A 20,266-nucleotide genomic window follows, 5' to 3' on the forward strand; every position below is an offset into this window, starting at 1 on the left:
GATGTCATCGGGGGGCATTGTGACAAGCCGCCAGTGTTCCGTCTCTTCATGTTGTGCACAGTTCAAACGGAAAATACATCAACAGGCAGACTACAGAAAAGCTTACTATCAAAGGTTAGAGGGGGGCTTTCTCAGAGGGCTTTTTACAGTTTTTCTATTCCCAATTAGCCGTTTAAGTGTACTTATTGAAAGTAGTAATTCTTTCATAGGCCGCCCTTTCTTAGTATTTGACGTTCCTTATATTGCGGTATGAGGCTTCGCAGTAGGTTGCAAACATTCATCACCCATGACTGTCCCCAATTGAGCTCAGAAGCTCAATGTCTATCATGACCTCTCTTTTAGAATGTCCAAGAGCAAGCAAACTATTCCTCCAGGAGAGGGCGCCAACAGACTACTAAAGAGATCATCATTACTCAAAGAAAACCCCAAAAACCAATGCATGATAGGAATAAACAGGTAACTTTCTTTGGAGTGGAAGCGGAGAGATCGCACCAGATGCCAATTCTAGATGTTATCACACCTGTGGTCACTGCAGCAGCAGGTGAATCCACTTTGTCCAAAAGGGATCTATTCCATTCAATTGCAAATGATCTAGATAAGACAGAGAACTGCAGCACGGGGACATAGCCGAGTTGGTCAGGTTGAGTGGTGATGAGTTTGCTATTTGGATGAATAAAGAAAGTCAAAAGTGTGAAAGATAAAAAACAAAAGGAGGAAGTGTGAAAAGTGAATGGGCCAAATTGAGGTGCATATGAAGACGTATGCTTTCTTCCAATTCATTAAATCGGGCTAATATGAATCAGGTGAATTGAGTTCTGCTTTTGGAAACTGGGTTAAGAAGGGGTGCACCGTTCCTGGAGGTACTGCAATACCAGGTCAATGCGTGGAGTGGACAGAGCAAGCTCTTTTTCCATCTCCCTGTTCTAAAAATCCATTTAATATATGGTCCCCAGATAGGGGACGTATCAGATATTAAACTGATAAGAACAGATACTACACTTGATCTTAGCCAAAAGGCCGAGAAGCGATAACCAGAATTGGTTTGGGCCTCGAGTGGCACCCTGGCCTATGCCGGACACATCTTAGGGAGAGAGAGCGAGAGGGAGACAAACCCACGCCTACACAAGACATTTTGTCACCCAAGCCAACCCTTGAAAAGGCTGCTTTGCAGAGCCAAAACAAGAAGAATGGTGCGTTTTGCAGCCGCCGCCCACTGCAATGAATCTGAATAACTCCTCCTTTAGGGCGCAAGCAACTCCCATCCCCCTTGCAGTCTTTCCAATTCACGATACAAAAAGACGGACAGGACAGGTTGCCTGACTTTCCGTCACTGCCACCCTTTGCCATCCTTACCCGTAGAAAGCCCTTTCATCATCCCCAAACCCTAATCTTTTCCCTTTCCTTCCCAGCCCCCAAACCCTGCCCTCTGTACCTTTCTCACCACCCGCTTCCCTTCTCCTGTCATCCCCCTACCACCCGGGAAAAAAAGAGATTGCCCCCTCCTTCCACTAGCCCACCCTCCCACCCAAAGAACAACTTCTTCTGCGCAGCTTGTTTTCTAGGCAGCAGCGCTATTGTGATGTCATCGGGGGGCATTGTGACAAGCCGCCAGTGTTCCGTCTCTTCATGTTGTGCACAGTTCAAACGGAAAATACATCAACAGGCAGACTACAGAAAAGCTTACTATCAAAGGTTAGAGGGGGGCTTTCTCAGAGGGCTTTTTACAGTTTTTCTATTCCCAATTAGCCGTTTAAGTGTACTTATTGAAAGTAGTAATTCTTTCATAGGCCGCCCTTTCTTAGTATTTGACGTTCCTTATATTGCGGTATGAGGCTTCGCAGTAGGTTGCAAACATTCATCACCCATGACTGTCCCCAATTGAGCTCAGAAGCTCAATGTCTATCATGACCTCTCTTTTAGAATGTCCAAGAGCAAGCAAACTATTCCTCCAGGAGAGGGCGCCAACAGACTACTAAAGAGATCATCATTACTCAAAGAAAACCCCAAAAACCAATGCATGATAGGAATAAACAGGTAACTTTCTTTGGAGTGGAAGCGGAGAGATCGCACCAGATGCCAATTCTAGATGTTATCACACCTGTGGTCACTGCAGCAGCAGGTGAATCCACTTTGTCCAAAAGGGATCTATTCCATTCAATTGCAAATGATCTAGATAAGACAGAGAACTGCAGCACGGGGACATAGCCGAGTTGGTCAGGTTGAGTGGTGATGAGTTTGCTATTTGGATGAATAAAGAAAGTCAAAAGTGTGAAAGATAAAAAACAAAAGGAGGAAGTGTGAAAAGTGAATGGGCCAAATTGAGGTGCATATGAAGACGTATGCTTTCTTCCAATTCATTAAATCGGGCTAATATGAATCAGGTGAATTGAGTTCTGCTTTTGGAAACTGGGTTAAGAAGGGGTGCACCGTTCCTGGAGGTACTGCAATACCAGGTCAATGCGTGGAGTGGACAGAGCAAGCTCTTTTTCCATCTCCCTGTTCTAAAAATCCATTTAATATATGGTCCCCAGATAGGGGACGTATCAGATATTAAACTGATAAGAACAGATACTACACTTGATCTTAGCCAAAAGGCCGAGAAGCGATAACCAGAATTGGTTTGGGCCTCGAGTGGCACCCTGGCCTATGCCGGACACATCTTAGGGAGAGAGAGCGAGAGGGAGACAAACCCACGCCTACACAAGACATTTTGTCACCCAAGCCAACCCTTGAAAAGGCTGCTTTGCAGAGCCAAAACAAGAAGAATGGTGCGTTTTGCAGCCGCCGCCCACTGCAATGAATCTGAATAACTCCTCCTTTAGGGCGCAAGCAACTCCCCTCCCCCTTGCAGTCTTTCCAATTCACGATACAAAAAGACGGACAGGACAGGTTGCCTGACTTTCCGTCACTGCCACCCTTTGCCATCCTTACCCGTAGAAAGCCCTTTCATCATCCCCAAACCCTAATCTTTTCCCTTTCCTTCCCAGCCCCCAAACCCTGCCCTCTGTACCTTTCTCACCACCCGCTTCCCTTCTCCTGTCATCCCCCTACCACCCGGGAAAAAAAGAGATTGCCCCCTCCTTCCACTAGCCCACCCTCCCACCCAAAGAACAACTTCTTCTGCGCAGCTTGTTTTCTAGGCAGCAGCGCTATTGTGATGTCATCGGGGGGCATTGTGACAAGCCGCCAGTGTTCCGTCTCTTCATGTTGTGCACAGTTCAAACGGAAAATACATCAACAGGCAGACTACAGAAAAGCTTACTATCAAAGGTTAGAGGGGGGCTTTCTCAGAGGGCTTTTTACAGTTTTTCTATTCCCAATTAGCCGTTTAAGTGTACTTATTGAAAGTAGTAATTCTTTCATAGGCCGCCCTTTCTTAGTATTTGACGTTCCTTATATTGCGGTATGAGGCTTCGCAGTAGGTTGCAAACATTCATCACCCATGACTGTCCCCAATTGAGCTCAGAAGCTCAATGTCTATCATGACCTCTCTTTTAGAATGTCCAAGAGCAAGCAAACTATTCCTCCAGGAGAGGGCGCCAACAGACTACTAAAGAGATCATCATTACTCAAAGAAAACCCCAAAAACCAATGCATGATAGGAATAAACAGGTAACTTTCTTTGGAGTGGAAGCGGAGAGATCGCACCAGATGCCAATTCTAGATGTTATCACACCTGTGGTCACTGCAGCAGCAGGTGAATCCACTTTGTCCAAAAGGGATCTATTCCATTCAATTGCAAATGATCTAGATAAGACAGAGAACTGCAGCACGGGGACATAGCCGAGTTGGTCAGGTTGAGTGGTGATGAGTTTGCTATTTGGATGAATAAAGAAAGTCAAAAGTGTGAAAGATAAAAAACAAAAGGAGGAAGTGTGAAAAGTGAATGGGCCAAATTGAGGTGCATATGAAGACGTATGCTTTCTTCCAATTCATTAAATCGGGCTAATATGAATCAGGTGAATTGAGTTCTGCTTTTGGAAACTGGGTTAAGAAGGGGTGCACCGTTCCTGGAGGTACTGCAATACCAGGTCAATGCGTGGAGTGGACAGAGCAAGCTCTTTTTCCATCTCCCTGTTCTAAAAATCCATTTAATATATGGTCCCCAGATAGGGGACGTATCAGATATTAAACTGATAAGAACAGATACTACACTTGATCTTAGCCAAAAGGCCGAGAAGCGATAACCAGAATTGGTTTGGGCCTCGAGTGGCACCCTGGCCTATGCCGGACACATCTTAGGGAGAGAGAGCGAGAGGGAGACAAACCCACGCCTACACAAGACATTTTGTCACCCAAGCCAACCCTTGAAAAGGCTGCTTTGCAGAGCCAAAACAAGAAGAATGGTGCGTTTTGCAGCCGCCGCCCACTGCAATGAATCTGAATAACTCCTCCTTTAGGGCGCAAGCAACTCCCCTCCCCCTTGCAGTCTTTCCAATTCACGATACAAAAAGACGGACAGGACAGGTTGCCTGACTTTCCGTCACTGCCACCCTTTGCCATCCTTACCCGTAGAAAGCCCTTTCATCATCCCCAAACCCTAATCTTTTCCCTTTCCTTCCCAGCCCCCAAACCCTGCCCTCTGTACCTTTCTCACCACCCGCTTCCCTTCTCCTGTCATCCCCCTACCACCCGGGAAAAAAAGAGATTGCCCCCTCCTTCCACTAGCCCACCCTCCCACCCAAAGAACAACTTCTTCTGCGCAGCTTGTTTTCTAGGCAGCAGCGCTATTGTGATGTCATCGGGGGGCATTGTGACAAGCCGCCAGTGTTCCGTCTCTTCATGTTGTGCACAGTTCAAACGGAAAATACATCAACAGGCAGACTACAGAAAAGCTTACTATCAAAGGTTAGAGGGGGGCTTTCTCAGAGGGCTTTTTACAGTTTTTCTATTCCCAATTAGCCGTTTAAGTGTACTTATTGAAAGTAGTAATTCTTTCATAGGCCGCCCTTTCTTAGTATTTGACGTTCCTTATATTGCGGTATGAGGCTTCGCAGTAGGTTGCAAACATTCATCACCCATGACTGTCCCCAATTGAGCTCAGAAGCTCAATGTCTATCATGACCTCTCTTTTAGAATGTCCAAGAGCAAGCAAACTATTCCTCCAGGAGAGGGCGCCAACAGACTACTAAAGAGATCATCATTACTCAAAGAAAACCCCAAAAACCAATGCATGATAGGAATAAACAGGTAACTTTCTTTGGAGTGGAAGCGGAGAGATCGCACCAGATGCCAATTCTAGATGTTATCACACCTGTGGTCACTGCAGCAGCAGGTGAATCCACTTTGTCCAAAAGGGATCTATTCCATTCAATTGCAAATGATCTAGATAAGACAGAGAACTGCAGCACGGGGACATAGCCGAGTTGGTCAGGTTGAGTGGTGATGAGTTTGCTATTTGGATGAATAAAGAAAGTCAAAAGTGTGAAAGATAAAAAACAAAAGGAGGAAGTGTGAAAAGTGAATGGGCCAAATTGAGGTGCATATGAAGACGTATGCTTTCTTCCAATTCATTAAATCGGGCTAATATGAATCAGGTGAATTGAGTTCTGCTTTTGGAAACTGGGTTAAGAAGGGGTGCACCGTTCCTGGAGGTACTGCAATACCAGGTCAATGCGTGGAGTGGACAGAGCAAGCTCTTTTTCCATCTCCCTGTTCTAAAAATCCATTTAATATATGGTCCCCAGATAGGGGACGTATCAGATATTAAACTGATAAGAACAGATACTACACTTGATCTTAGCCAAAAGGCCGAGAAGCGATAACCAGAATTGGTTTGGGCCTCGAGTGGCACCCTGGCCTATGCCGGACACATCTTAGGGAGAGAGAGCGAGAGGGAGACAAACCCACGCCTACACAAGACATTTTGTCACCCAAGCCAACCCTTGAAAAGGCTGCTTTGCAGAGCCAAAACAAGAAGAATGGTGCGTTTTGCAGCCGCCGCCCACTGCAATGAATCTGAATAACTCCTCCTTTAGGGCGCAAGCAACTCCCCTCCCCCTTGCAGTCTTTCCAATTCACGATACAAAAAGACGGACAGGACAGGTTGCCTGACTTTCCGTCACTGCCACCCTTTGCCATCCTTACCCGTAGAAAGCCCTTTCATCATCCCCAAACCCTAATCTTTTCCCTTTCCTTCCCAGCCCCCAAACCCTGCCCTCTGTACCTTTCTCACCACCCGCTTCCCTTCTCCTGTCATCCCCCTACCACCCGGGAAAAAAAGAGATTGCCCCCTCCTTCCACTAGCCCACCCTCCCACCCAAAGAACAACTTCTTCTGCGCAGCTTGTTTTCTAGGCAGCAGCGCTATTGTGATGTCATCGGGGGGCATTGTGACAAGCCGCCAGTGTTCCGTCTCTTCATGTTGTGCACAGTTCAAACGGAAAATACATCAACAGGCAGACTACAGAAAAGCTTACTATCAAAGGTTAGAGGGGGGCTTTCTCAGAGGGCTTTTTACAGTTTTTCTATTCCCAATTAGCCGTTTAAGTGTACTTATTGAAAGTAGTAATTCTTTCATAGGCCGCCCTTTCTTAGTATTTGACGTTCCTTATATTGCGGTATGAGGCTTCGCAGTAGGTTGCAAACATTCATCACCCATGACTGTCCCCAATTGAGCTCAGAAGCTCAATGTCTATCATGACCTCTCTTTTAGAATGTCCAAGAGCAAGCAAACTATTCCTCCAGGAGAGGGCGCCAACAGACTACTAAAGAGATCATCATTACTCAAAGAAAACCCCAAAAACCAATGCATGATAGGAATAAACAGGTAACTTTCTTTGGAGTGGAAGCGGAGAGATCGCACCAGATGCCAATTCTAGATGTTATCACACCTGTGGTCACTGCAGCAGCAGGTGAATCCACTTTGTCCAAAAGGGATCTATTCCATTCAATTGCAAATGATCTAGATAAGACAGAGAACTGCAGCACGGGGACATAACCGAGTTGGTCAGGTTGAGTGGTGATGAGTTTGCTATTTGGATGAATAAAGAAAGTCAAAAGTGTGAAAGATAAAAAACAAAAGGAGGAAGTGTGAAAAGTGAATGGGCCAAATTGAGGTGCATATGAAGACGTATGCTTTCTTCCAATTCATTAAATCGGGCTAATATGAATCAGGTGAATTGAGTTCTGCTTTTGGAAACTGGGTTAAGAAGGGGTGCACCGTTCCTGGAGGTACTGCAATACCAGGTCAATGCGTGGAGTGGACAGAGCAAGCTCTTTTTCCATCTCCCTGTTCTAAAAATCCATTTAATATATGGTCCCCAGATAGGGGACGTATCAGATATTAAACTGATAAGAACAGATACTACACTTGATCTTAGCCAAAAGGCCGAGAAGCGATAACCAGAATTGGTTTGGGCCTCGAGTGGCACCCTGGCCTATGCCGGACACATCTTAGGGAGAGAGAGCGAGAGGGAGACAAACCCACGCCTACACAAGACATTTTGTCACCCAAGCCAACCCTTGAAAAGGCTGCTTTGCAGAGCCAAAACAAGAAGAATGGTGCGTTTTGCAGCCGCCGCCCACTGCAATGAATCTGAATAACTCCTCCTTTAGGGCGCAAGCAACTCCCCTCCCCCTTGCAGTCTTTCCAATTCACGATACAAAAAGACGGACAGGACAGGTTGCCTGACTTTCCGTCACTGCCACCCTTTGCCATCCTTACCCGTAGAAAGCCCTTTCATCATCCCCAAACCCTAATCTTTTCCCTTTCCTTCCCAGCCCCCAAACCCTGCCCTCTGTACCTTTCTCACCACCCGCTTCCCTTCTCCTGTCATCCCCCTACCACCCGGGAAAAAAAGAGATTGCCCCCTCCTTCCACTAGCCCACCCTCCCACCCAAAGAACAACTTCTTCTGCGCAGCTTGTTTTCTAGGCAGCAGCGCTATTGTGATGTCATCGGGGGGCATTGTGACAAGCCGCCAGTGTTCCGTCTCTTCATGTTGTGCACAGTTCAAACGGAAAATACATCAACAGGCAGACTACAGAAAAGCTTACTATCAAAGGTTAGAGGGGGGCTTTCTCAGAGGGCTTTTTACAGTTTTTCTATTCCCAATTAGCCGTTTAAGTGTACTTATTGAAAGTAGTAATTCTTTCATAGGCCGCCCTTTCTTAGTATTTGACGTTCCTTATATTGCGGTATGAGGCTTCGCAGTAGGTTGCAAACATTCATCACCCATGACTGTCCCCAATTGAGCTCAGAAGCTCAATGTCTATCATGACCTCTCTTTTAGAATGTCCAAGAGCAAGCAAACTATTCCTCCAGGAGAGGGCGCCAACAGACTACTAAAGAGATCATCATTACTCAAAGAAAACCCCAAAAACCAATGCATGATAGGAATAAACAGGTAACTTTCTTTGGAGTGGAAGCGGAGAGATCGCACCAGATGCCAATTCTAGATGTTATCACACCTGTGGTCACTGCAGCAGCAGGTGAATCCACTTTGTCCAAAAGGGATCTATTCCATTCAATTGCAAATGATCTAGATAAGACAGAGAACTGCAGCACGGGGACATAGCCGAGTTGGTCAGGTTGAGTGGTGATGAGTTTGCTATTTGGATGAATAAAGAAAGTCAAAAGTGTGAAAGATAAAAAACAAAAGGAGGAAGTGTGAAAAGTGAATGGGCCAAATTGAGGTGCATATGAAGACGTATGCTTTCTTCCAATTCATTAAATCGGGCTAATATGAATCAGGTGAATTGAGTTCTGCTTTTGGAAACTGGGTTAAGAAGGGGTGCACCGTTCCTGGAGGTACTGCAATACCAGGTCAATGCGTGGAGTGGACAGAGCAAGCTCTTTTTCCATCTCCCTGTTCTAAAAATCCATTTAATATATGGTCCCCAGATAGGGGACGTATCAGATATTAAACTGATAAGAACAGATACTACACTTGATCTTAGCCAAAAGGCCGAGAAGCGATAACCAGAATTGGTTTGGGCCTCGAGTGGCACCCTGGCCTATGCCGGACACATCTTAGGGAGAGAGAGCGAGAGGGAGACAAACCCACGCCTACACAAGACATTTTGTCACCCAAGCCAACCCTTGAAAAGGCTGCTTTGCAGAGCCAAAACAAGAAGAATGGTGCGTTTTGCAGCCGCCGCCCACTGCAATGAATCTGAATAACTCCTCCTTTAGGGCGCAAGCAACTCCCCTCCCCCTTGCAGTCTTTCCAATTCACGATACAAAAAGACGGACAGGACAGGTTGCCTGACTTTCCGTCACTGCCACCCTTTGCCATCCTTACCCGTAGAAAGCCCTTTCATCATCCCCAAACCCTAATCTTTTCCCTTTCCTTCCCAGCCCCCAAACCCTGCCCTCTGTACCTTTCTCACCACCCGCTTCCCTTCTCCTGTCATCCCCCTACCACCCGGGAAAAAAAGAGATTGCCCCCTCCTTCCACTAGCCCACCCTCCCACCCAAAGAACAACTTCTTCTGCGCAGCTTGTTTTCTAGGCAGCAGCGCTATTGTGATGTCATCGGGGGGCATTGTGACAAGCCGCCAGTGTTCCGTCTCTTCATGTTGTGCACAGTTCAAACGGAAAATACATCAACAGGCAGACTACAGAAAAGCTTACTATCAAAGGTTAGAGGGGGGCTTTCTCAGAGGGCTTTTTACAGTTTTTCTATTCCCAATTAGCCGTTTAAGTGTACTTATTGAAAGTAGTAATTCTTTCATAGGCCGCCCTTTCTTAGTATTTGACGTTCCTTATATTGCGGTATGAGGCTTCGCAGTAGGTTGCAAACATTCATCACCCATGACTGTCCCCAATTGAGCTCAGAAGCTCAATGTCTATCATGACCTCTCTTTTAGAATGTCCAAGAGCAAGCAAACTATTCCTCCAGGAGAGGGCGCCAACAGACTACTAAAGAGATCATCATTACTCAAAGAAAACCCCAAAAACCAATGCATGATAGGAATAAACAGGTAACTTTCTTTGGAGTGGAAGCGGAGAGATCGCACCAGATGCCAATTCTAGATGTTATCACACCTGTGGTCACTGCAGCAGCAGGTGAATCCACTTTGTCCAAAAGGGATCTATTCCATTCAATTGCAAATGATCTAGATAAGACAGAGAACTGCAGCACGGGGACATAGCCGAGTTGGTCAGGTTGAGTGGTGATGAGTTTGCTATTTGGATGAATAAAGAAAGTCAAAAGTGTGAAAGATAAAAAACAAAAGGAGGAAGTGTGAAAAGTGAATGGGCCAAATTGAGGTGCATATGAAGACGTATGCTTTCTTCCAATTCATTAAATCGGGCTAATATGAATCAGGTGAATTGAGTTCTGCTTTTGGAAACTGGGTTAAGAAGGGGTGCACCGTTCCTGGAGGTACTGCAATACCAGGTCAATGCGTGGAGTGGACAGAGCAAGCTCTTTTTCCATCTCCCTGTTCTAAAAATCCATTTAATATATGGTCCCCAGATAGGGGACGTATCAGATATTAAACTGATAAGAACAGATACTACACTTGATCTTAGCCAAAAGGCCGAGAAGCGATAACCAGAATTGGTTTGGGCCTCGAGTGGCACCCTGGCCTATGCCGGACACATCTTAGGGAGAGAGAGCGAGAGGGAGACAAACCCACGCCTACACAAGACATTTTGTCACCCAAGCCAACCCTTGAAAAGGCTGCTTTGCAGAGCCAAAACAAGAAGAATGGTGCGTTTTGCAGCCGCCGCCCACTGCAATGAATCTGAATAACTCCTCCTTTAGGGCGCAAGCAACTCCCCTCCCCCTTGCAGTCTTTCCAATTCACGATACAAAAAGACGGACAGGACAGGTTGCCTGACTTTCCGTCACTGCCACCCTTTGCCATCCTTACCCGTAGAAAGCCCTTTCATCATCCCCAAACCCTAATCTTTTCCCTTTCCTTCCCAGCCCCCAAACCCTGCCCTCTGTACCTTTCTCACCACCCGCTTCCCTTCTCCTGTCATCCCCCTACCACCCGGGAAAAAAAGAGATTGCCCCCTCCTTCCACTAGCCCACCCTCCCACCCAAAGAACAACTTCTTCTGCGCAGCTTGTTTTCTAGGCAGCAGCGCTATTGTGATGTCATCGGGGGGCATTGTGACAAGCCGCCAGTGTTCCGTCTCTTCATGTTGTGCACAGTTCAAACGGAAAATACATCAACAGGCAGACTACAGAAAAGCTTACTATCAAAGGTTAGAGGGGGGCTTTCTCAGAGGGCTTTTTACAGTTTTTCTATTCCCAATTAGCCGTTTAAGTGTACTTATTGAAAGTAGTAATTCTTTCATAGGCCGCCCTTTCTTAGTATTTGACGTTCCTTATATTGCGGTATGAGGCTTCGCAGTAGGTTGCAAACATTCATCACCCATGACTGTCCCCAATTGAGCTCAGAAGCTCAATGTCTATCATGACCTCTCTTTTAGAATGTCCAAGAGCAAGCAAACTATTCCTCCAGGAGAGGGCGCCAACAGACTACTAAAGAGATCATCATTACTCAAAGAAAACCCCAAAAACCAATGCATGATAGGAATAAACAGGTAACTTTCTTTGGAGTGGAAGCGGAGAGATCGCACCAGATGCCAATTCTAGATGTTATCACACCTGTGGTCACTGCAGCAGCAGGTGAATCCACTTTGTCCAAAAGGGATCTATTCCATTCAATTGCAAATGATCTAGATAAGACAGAGAACTGCAGCACGGGGACATAGCCGAGTTGGTCAGGTTGAGTGGTGATGAGTTTGCTATTTGGATGAATAAAGAAAGTCAAAAGTGTGAAAGATAAAAAACAAAAGGAGGAAGTGTGAAAAGTGAATGGGCCAAATTGAGGTGCATATGAAGACGTATGCTTTCTTCCAATTCATTAAATCGGGCTAATATGAATCAGGTGAATTGAGTTCTGCTTTTGGAAACTGGGTTAAGAAGGGGTGCACCGTTCCTGGAGGTACTGCAATACCAGGTCAATGCGTGGAGTGGACAGAGCAAGCTCTTTTTCCATCTCCCTGTTCTAAAAATCCATTTAATATATGGTCCCCAGATAGGGGACGTATCAGATATTAAACTGATAAGAACAGATACTACACTTGATCTTAGCCAAAAGGCCGAGAAGCGATAACCAGAATTGGTTTGGGCCTCGAGTGGCACCCTGGCCTATGCCGGACACATCTTAGGGAGAGAGAGCGAGAGGGAGACAAACCCACGCCTACACAAGACATTTTGTCACCCAAGCCAACCCTTGAAAAGGCTGCTTTGCAGAGCCAAAACAAGAAGAATGGTGCGTTTTGCAGCCGCCGCCCACTGCAATGAATCTGAATAACTCCTCCTTTAGGGCGCAAGCAACTCCCCTCCCCCTTGCAGTCTTTCCAATTCACGATACAAAAAGACGGACAGGACAGGTTGCCTGACTTTCCGTCACTGCCACCCTTTGCCATCCTTACCCGTAGAAAGCCCTTTCATCATCCCCAAACCCTAATCTTTTCCCTTTCCTTCCCAGCCCCCAAACCCTGCCCTCTGTACCTTTCTCACCACCCGCTTCCCTTCTCCTGTCATCCCCCTACCACCCGGGAAAAAAAGAGATTGCCCCCTCCTTCCACTAGCCCACCCTCCCACCCAAAGAACAACTTCTTCTGCGCAGCTTGTTTTCTAGGCAGCAGCGCTATTGTGATGTCATCGGGGGGCATTGTGACAAGCCGCCAGTGTTCCGTCTCTTCATGTTGTGCACAGTTCAAACGGAAAATACATCAACAGGCAGACTACAGAAAAGCTTACTATCAAAGGTTAGAGGGGGGCTTTCTCAGAGGGCTTTTTACAGTTTTTCTATTCCCAATTAGCCGTTTAAGTGTACTTATTGAAAGTAGTAATTCTTTCATAGGCCGCCCTTTCTTAGTATTTGACGTTCCTTATATTGCGGTATGAGGCTTCGCAGTAGGTTGCAAACATTCATCACCCATGACTGTCCCCAATTGAGCTCAGAAGCTCAATGTCTATCATGACCTCTCTTTTAGAATGTCCAAGAGCAAGCAAACTATTCCTCCAGGAGAGGGCGCCAACAGACTACTAAAGAGATCATCATTACTCAAAGAAAACCCCAAAAACCAATGCATGATAGGAATAAACAGGTAACTTTCTTTGGAGTGGAAGCGGAGAGATCGCACCAGATGCCAATTCTAGATGTTATCACACCTGTGGTCACTGCAGCAGCAGGTGAATCCACTTTGTCCAAAAGGGATCTATTCCATTCAATTGCAAATGATCTAGATAAGACAGAGAACTGCAGCACGGGGACATAGCCGAGTTGGTCAGGTTGAGTGGTGATGAGTTTGCTATTTGGATGAATAAAGAAAGTCAAAAGTGTGAAAGATAAAAAACAAAAGGAGGAAGTGTGAAAAGTGAATGGGCCAAATTGAGGTGCATATGAAGACGTATGCTTTCTTCCAATTCATTAAATCGGGCTAATATGAATCAGGTGAATTGAGTTCTGCTTTTGGAAACTGGGTTAAGAAGGGGTGCACCGTTCCTGGAGGTACTGCAATACCAGGTCAATGCGTGGAGTGGACAGAGCAAGCTCTTTTTCCATCTCCCTGTTCTAAAAATCCATTTAATATATGGTCCCCAGATAGGGGACGTATCAGATATTAAACTGATAAGAACAGATACTACACTTGATCTTAGCCAAAAGGCCGAGAAGCGATAACCAGAATTGGTTTGGGCCTCGAGTGGCACCCTGGCCTATGCCGGACACATCTTAGGGAGAGAGAGCGAGAGGGAGACAAACCCACGCCTACACAAGACATTTTGTCACCCAAGCCAACCCTTGAAAAGGCTGCTTTGCAGAGCCAAAACAAGAAGAATGGTGCGTTTTGCAGCCGCCGCCCACTGCAATGAATCTGAATAACTCCTCCTTTAGGGCGCAAGCAACTCCCCTCCCCCTTGCAGTCTTTCCAATTCACGATACAAAAAGACGGACAGGACAGGTTGCCTGACTTTCCGTCACTGCCACCCTTTGCCATCCTTACCCGTAGAAAGCCCTTTCATCATCCCCAAACCCTAATCTTTTCCCTTTCCTTCCCAGCCCCCAAACCCTGCCCTCTGTACCTTTCTCACCACCCGCTTCCCTTCTCCTGTCATCCCCCTACCACCCGGGAAAAAAAGAGATTGCCCCCTCCTTCCACTAGCCCACCCTCCCACCCAAAGAACAACTTCTTCTGCGCAGCTTGTTTTCTAGGCAGCAGCGCTATTGTGATGTCATCGGGGGGCATTGTGACAAGCCGCCAGTGTTCCGTCTCTTCATGTTGTGCACAGTTCAAACGGAAAATACATCAACAGGCAGACTACAGAAAAGCTTACTATCAAAGGTTAGAGGGGGGCTTTCTCAGAGGGCTTTTTACAGTTTTTCTATTCCCAATTAGCCGTTTAAGTGTACTTATTGAAAGTAGTAATTCTTTCATAGGCCGCCCTTTCTTAGTATTTGACGTTCCTTATATTGCGGTATGAGGCTTCGCAGTAGGTTGCAAACATTCATCACCCATGACTGTCCCCAATTGAGCTCAGAAGCTCAATGTCTATCATGACCTCTCTTTTAGAATGTCCAAGAGCAAGCAAACTATTCCTCCAGGAGAGGGCGCCAACAGACTACTAAAGAGATCATCATTACTCAAAGAAAACCCCAAAAACCAATGCATGATAGGAATAAACAGGTAACTTTCTTTGGAGTGGAAGCGGAGAGATCGCACCAGATGCCAATTCTAGATGTTATCACACCTGTGGTCACTGCAGCAGCAGGTGAATCCACTTTGTCCAAAAGGGATCTATTCCATTCAATTGCAAATGATCTAGATAAGACAGAGAACTGCAGCACGGGGACATAGCCGAGTTGGTCAGGTTGAGTGGTGATGAGTTTGCTATTTGGATGAATAAAGAAAGTCAAAAGTGTGAAAGATAAAAAACAAAAGGAGGAAGTGTGAAAAGTGAATGGGCCAAATTGAGGTGCATATGAAGACGTATGCTTTCTTCCAATTCATTAAATCGGGCTAATATGAATCAGGTGAATTGAGTTCTGCTTTTGGAAACTGGGTTAAGAAGGGGTGCACCGTTCCTGGAGGTACTGCAATACCAGGTCAATGCGTGGAGTGGACAGAGCAAGCTCTTTTTCCATCTCCCTGTTCTAAAAATCCATTTAATATATGGTCCCCAGATAGGGGACGTATCAGATATTAAACTGATAAGAACAGATACTACACTTGATCTTAGCCAAAAGGCCGAGAAGCGATAACCAGAATTGGTTTGGGCCTCGAGTGGCACCCTGGCCTATGCCGGACACATCTTAGGGAGAGAGAGCGAGAGGGAGACAAACCCACGCCTACACAAGACATTTTGTCACCCAAGCCAACCCTTGAAAAGGCTGCTTTGCAGAGCCAAAACAAGAAGAATGGTGCGTTTTGCAGCCGCCGCCCACTGCAATGAATCTGAATAACTCCTCCTTTAGGGCGCAAGCAACTCCCCTCCCCCTTGCAGTCTTTCCAATTCACGATACAAAAAGACGGACAGGACAGGTTGCCTGACTTTCCGTCACTGCCACCCTTTGCCATCCTTACCCGTAGAAAGCCCTTTCATCATCCCCAAACCCTAATCTTTTCCCTTTCCTTCCCAGCCCCCAAACCCTGCCCTCTGTACCTTTCTCACCACCCGCTTCCCTTCTCCTGTCATCCCCCTACCACCCGGGAAAAAAAGAGATTGCCCCCTCCTTCCACTAGCCCACCCTCCCACCCAAAGAACAACTTCTTCTGCGCAGCTTGTTTTCTAGGCAGCAGCGCTATTGTGATGTCATCGGGGGGCATTGTGACAAGCCGCCAGTGTTCCGTCTCTTCATGTTGTGCACAGTTCAAACGGAAAATACATCAACAGGCAGACTACAGAAAAGCTTACTATCAAAGGTTAGAGGGGGGCTTTCTCAGAGGGCTTTTTACAGTTTTTCTATTCCCAATTAGCCGTTTAAGTGTACTTATTGAAAGTAGTAATTCTTTCATAGGCCGCCCTTTCTTAGTATTTGACGTTCCTTATATTGCGGTATGAGGCTTCGCAGTAGGTTGCAAACATTCATCACCCATGACTGTCCCCAATTGAGCTCAGAAGCTCAATGTCTATCATGACCTCTCTTTTAGAATGTCCAAGAGCAAGCAAACTATTCCTCCAGGAGAGGGCGCCAACAGACTACTAAAGAGATCATCATTACTCAAAGAAAACCCCAAAAACCAATGCATGATAGGAATAAACAGGTAACTTTCTTTGGAGTGGAAGCGGAGAGATCGCACCAGATGCCAATTCTAGATGTTATCACACCTGTGGTCACTGCAGCAGCAGGTGAATCCACTTTGTCCAAAAGGGATCTATTCCATTCAATTGCAAATGATCTAGATAAGACAGAGAACTGCAGCACGGGGACATAGCCGAGTTGGTCAGGTTGAGTGGTGATGAGTTTGCTATTTGGATGAATAAAGAAAGTCAAAAGTGTGAAAGATAAAAAACAAAAGGAGGAAGTGTGAAAAGTGAATGGGCCAAATTGAGGTGCATATGAAGACGTATGCTTTCTTCCAATTCATTAAATCGGGCTAATATGAATCAGGTGAATTGAGTTCTGCTTTTGGAAACTGGGTTAAGAAGGGGTGCACCGTTCCTGGAGGTACTGCAATACCAGGTCAATGCGTGGAGTGGACAGAGCAAGCTCTTTTTCCATCTCCCTGTTCTAAAAATCCATTTAATATATGGTCCCCAGATAGGGGACGTATCAGATATTAAACTGATAAGAACAGATACTACACTTGATCTTAGCCAAAAGGCCGAGAAGCGATAACCAGAATTGGTTTGGGCCTCGAGTGGCACCCTGGCCTATGCCGGACACATCTTAGGGAGAGAGAGCGAGAGGGAGACAAACCCACGCCTACACAAGACATTTTGTCACCCAAGCCAACCCTTGAAAAGGCTGCTTTGCAGAGCCAAAACAAGAAGAATGGTGCGTTTTGCAGCCGCCGCCCACTGCAATGAATCTGAATAACTCCTCCTTTAGGGCGCAAGCAACTCCCCTCCCCCTTGCAGTCTTTCCAATTCACGATACAAAAAGACGGACAGGACAGGTTGCCTGACTTTCCGTCACTGCCACCCTTTGCCATCCTTACCCGTAGAAAGCCCTTTCATCATCCCCAAACCCTAATCTTTTCCCTTTCCTTCCCAGCCCCCAAACCCTGCCCTCTGTACCTTTCTCACCACCCGCTTCCCTTCTCCTGTCATCCCCCTACCACCCGGGAAAAAAAGAGATTGCCCCCTCCTTCCACTAGCCCACCCTCCCACCCAAAGAACAACTTCTTCTGCGCAGCTTGTTTTCTAGGCAGCAGCGCTATTGTGATGTCATCGGGGGGCATTGTGACAAGCCGCCAGTGTTCCGTCTCTTCATGTTGTGCACAGTTCAAACGGAAAATACATCAACAGGCAGACTACAGAAAAGCTTACTATCAAAGGTTAGAGGGGGGCTTTCTCAGAGGGCTTTTTACAGTTTTTCTATTCCCAATTAGCCGTTTAAGTGTACTTATTGAAAGTAGTAATTCTTTCATAGGCCGCCCTTTCTTAGTATTTGACGTTCCTTATATTGCGGTATGAGGCTTCGCAGTAGGTTGCAAACATTCATCACCCATGACTGTCCCCAATTGAGCTCAGAAGCTCAATGTCTATCATGACCTCTCTTTTAGAATGTCCAAGAGCAAGCAAACTATTCCTCCAGGAGAGGGCGCCAACAGACTACTAAAGAGATCATCATTACTCAAAGAAAACCCCAAAAACCAATGCATGATAGGAATAAACAGGTAACTTTCTTTGGAGTGGAAGCGGAGAGATCGCACCAGATGCCAATTCTAGATGTTATCACACCTGTGGTCACTGCAGCAGCAGGTGAATCCACTTTGTCCAAAAGGGATCTATTCCATTCAATTGCAAATGATCTAGATAAGACAGAGAACTGCAGCACGGGGACATAGCCGAGTTGGTCAGGTTGAGTGGTGATGAGTTTGCTATTTGGATGAATAAAGAAAGTCAAAAGTGTGAAAGATAAAAAACAAAAGGAGGAAGTGTGAAAAGTGAATGGGCCAAATTGAGGTGCATATGAAGACGTATGCTTTCTTCCAATTCATTAAATCGGGCTAATATGAATCAGGTGAATTGAGTTCTGCTTTTGGAAACTGGGTTAAGAAGGGGTGCACCGTTCCTGGAGGTACTGCAATACCAGGTCAATGCGTGGAGTGGACAGAGCAAGCTCTTTTTCCATCTCCCTGTTCTAAAAATCCATTTAATATATGGTCCCCAGATAGGGGACGTATCAGATATTAAACTGATAAGAACAGATACTACACTTGATCTTAGCCAAAAGGCCGAGAAGCGATAACCAGAATTGGTTTGGGCCTCGAGTGGCACCCTGGCCTATGCCGGACACATCTTAGGGAGAGAGAGCGAGAGGGAGACAAACCCACGCCTACACAAGACATTTTGTCACCCAAGCCAACCCTTGAAAAGGCTGCTTTGCAGAGCCAAAACAAGAAGAATGGTGCGTTTTGCAGCCGCCGCCCACTGCAATGAATCTGAATAACTCCTCCTTTAGGGCGCAAGCAACTCCCCTCCCCCTTGCAGTCTTTCCAATTCACGATACAAAAAGACGGACAGGACAGGTTGCCTGACTTTCCGTCACTGCCACCCTTTGCCATCCTTACCCGTAGAAAGCCCTTTCATCATCCCCAAACCCTAATCTTTTCCCTTTCCTTCCCAGCCCCCAAACCCTGCCCTCTGTACCTTTCTCACCACCCGCTTCCCTTCTCCTGTCATCCCCCTACCACCCGGGAAAAAAAGAGATTGCCCCCTCCTTCCACTAGCCCACCCTCCCACCCAAAGAACAACTTCTTCTGCGCAGCTTGTTTTCTAGGCAGCAGCGCTATTGTGATGTCATCGGGGGGCATTGTGACAAGCCGCCAGTGTTCCGTCTCTTCATGTTGTGCACAGTTCAAACGGAAAATACATCAACAGGCAGACTACAGAAAAGCTTACTATCAAAGGTTAGAGGGGGGCTTTCTCAGAGGGCTTTTTACAGTTTTTCTATTCCCAATTAGCCGTTTAAGTGTACTTATTGAAAGTAGTAATTCTTTCATAGGCCGCCCTTTCTTAGTATTTGACGTTCCTTATATTGCGGTATGAGGCTTCGCAGTAGGTTGCAAACATTCATCACCCATGACTGTCCCCAATTGAGCTCAGAAGCTCAATGTCTATCATGACCTCTCTTTTAGAATGTCCAAGAGCAAGCAAACTATTCCTCCAGGAGAGGGCGCCAACAGACTACTAAAGAGATCATCATTACTCAAAGAAAACCCCAAAAACCAATGCATGATAGGAATAAACAGGTAACTTTCTTTGGAGTGGAAGCGGAGAGATCGCACCAGATGCCAATTCTAGATGTTATCACACCTGTGGTCACTGCAGCAGCAGGTGAATCCACTTTGTCCAAAAGGGATCTATTCCATTCAATTGCAAATGATCTAGATAAGACAGAGAACTGCAGCACGGGGACATAGCCGAGTTGGTCAGGTTGAGTGGTGATGAGTTTGCTATTTGGATGAATAAAGAAAGTCAAAAGTGTGAAAGATAAAAAACAAAAGGAGGAAGTGTGAAAAGTGAATGGGCCAAATTGAGGTGCATATGAAGACGTATGCTTTCTTCCAATTCATTAAATCGGGCTAATATGAATCAGGTGAATTGAGTTCTGCTTTTGGAAACTGGGTTAAGAAGGGGTGCACCGTTCCTGGAGGTACTGCAATACCAGGTCAATGCGTGGAGTGGACAGAGCAAGCTCTTTTTCCATCTCCCTGTTCTAAAAATCCATTTAATATATGGTCCCCAGATAGGGGACGTATCAGATATTAAACTGATAAGAACAGATACTACACTTGATCTTAGCCAAAAGGCCGAGAAGCGATAACCAGAATTGGTTTGGGCCTCGAGTGGCACCCTGGCCTATGCCGGACACATCTTAGGGAGAGAGAGCGAGAGGGAGACAAACCCACGCCTACACAAGACATTTTGTCACCCAAGCCAACCCTTGAAAAGGCTGCTTTGCAGAGCCAAAACAAGAAGAATGGTGCGTTTTGCAGCCGCCGCCCACTGCAATGAATCTGAATAACTCCTCCTTTAGGGCGCAAGCAACTCCCCTCCCCCTTGCAGTCTTTCCAATTCACGATACAAAAAGACGGACAGGACAGGTTGCCTGACTTTCCGTCA

At 46.2% G+C, this 20,266-nt stretch overlaps 13 non-coding genes across 13 annotated transcripts; all 13 read right to left on the reverse strand.

Annotated features, from left to right (window-relative positions):
• Positions 1-838: 838 nt before the first annotated feature.
• LOC142282966 (U2 spliceosomal RNA) lies at positions 839-1,029 on the reverse strand. Its single transcript, XR_012744739.1, has one exon. It is a non-coding gene; the product is annotated as a U2 spliceosomal RNA (small nuclear RNA).
• A 1,387-nt stretch (positions 1,030-2,416) lies between these two features.
• LOC142282976 (U2 spliceosomal RNA) lies at positions 2,417-2,607 on the reverse strand. The gene has a single exon (XR_012744748.1). It is a non-coding gene; the product is annotated as a U2 spliceosomal RNA (small nuclear RNA).
• A 1,387-nt stretch (positions 2,608-3,994) lies between these two features.
• On the reverse strand, positions 3,995-4,185 carry LOC142282977 (U2 spliceosomal RNA). The gene has a single exon (XR_012744749.1). It is a non-coding gene; the product is annotated as a U2 spliceosomal RNA (small nuclear RNA).
• Positions 4,186-5,572: 1,387 nt separating this feature from the next.
• LOC142282978 (U2 spliceosomal RNA) lies at positions 5,573-5,763 on the reverse strand. The gene has a single exon (XR_012744750.1). It is a non-coding gene; the product is annotated as a U2 spliceosomal RNA (small nuclear RNA).
• A 1,387-nt stretch (positions 5,764-7,150) lies between these two features.
• LOC142282979 (U2 spliceosomal RNA) lies at positions 7,151-7,341 on the reverse strand. The gene has a single exon (XR_012744751.1). It is a non-coding gene; the product is annotated as a U2 spliceosomal RNA (small nuclear RNA).
• Positions 7,342-8,728: 1,387 nt separating this feature from the next.
• On the reverse strand, positions 8,729-8,919 carry LOC142282967 (U2 spliceosomal RNA). Its single transcript, XR_012744740.1, has one exon. It is a non-coding gene; the product is annotated as a U2 spliceosomal RNA (small nuclear RNA).
• A 1,387-nt stretch (positions 8,920-10,306) lies between these two features.
• LOC142282968 (U2 spliceosomal RNA) lies at positions 10,307-10,497 on the reverse strand. The gene has a single exon (XR_012744741.1). It is a non-coding gene; the product is annotated as a U2 spliceosomal RNA (small nuclear RNA).
• A 1,387-nt stretch (positions 10,498-11,884) lies between these two features.
• On the reverse strand, positions 11,885-12,075 carry LOC142282969 (U2 spliceosomal RNA). The gene has a single exon (XR_012744742.1). It is a non-coding gene; the product is annotated as a U2 spliceosomal RNA (small nuclear RNA).
• Positions 12,076-13,462: 1,387 nt separating this feature from the next.
• On the reverse strand, positions 13,463-13,653 carry LOC142282970 (U2 spliceosomal RNA). Its single transcript, XR_012744743.1, has one exon. It is a non-coding gene; the product is annotated as a U2 spliceosomal RNA (small nuclear RNA).
• Positions 13,654-15,040: 1,387 nt separating this feature from the next.
• LOC142282971 (U2 spliceosomal RNA) lies at positions 15,041-15,231 on the reverse strand. The gene has a single exon (XR_012744744.1). It is a non-coding gene; the product is annotated as a U2 spliceosomal RNA (small nuclear RNA).
• A 1,387-nt stretch (positions 15,232-16,618) lies between these two features.
• On the reverse strand, positions 16,619-16,809 carry LOC142282972 (U2 spliceosomal RNA). The gene has a single exon (XR_012744745.1). It is a non-coding gene; the product is annotated as a U2 spliceosomal RNA (small nuclear RNA).
• A 1,387-nt stretch (positions 16,810-18,196) lies between these two features.
• Positions 18,197-18,387, reverse strand: LOC142282973 (U2 spliceosomal RNA). Its single transcript, XR_012744746.1, has one exon. It is a non-coding gene; the product is annotated as a U2 spliceosomal RNA (small nuclear RNA).
• Positions 18,388-19,774: 1,387 nt separating this feature from the next.
• LOC142282975 (U2 spliceosomal RNA) lies at positions 19,775-19,965 on the reverse strand. The gene has a single exon (XR_012744747.1). It is a non-coding gene; the product is annotated as a U2 spliceosomal RNA (small nuclear RNA).
• Positions 19,966-20,266: the final 301 nt, after the last annotated feature.

This window comes from Anomaloglossus baeobatrachus, unplaced genomic scaffold (genome assembly GCF_048569485.1).
Source record: "Anomaloglossus baeobatrachus isolate aAnoBae1 unplaced genomic scaffold, aAnoBae1.hap1 Scaffold_5239, whole genome shotgun sequence".
Lineage (NCBI taxonomy): Eukaryota > Metazoa > Chordata > Amphibia > Anura > Aromobatidae > Anomaloglossus > Anomaloglossus baeobatrachus.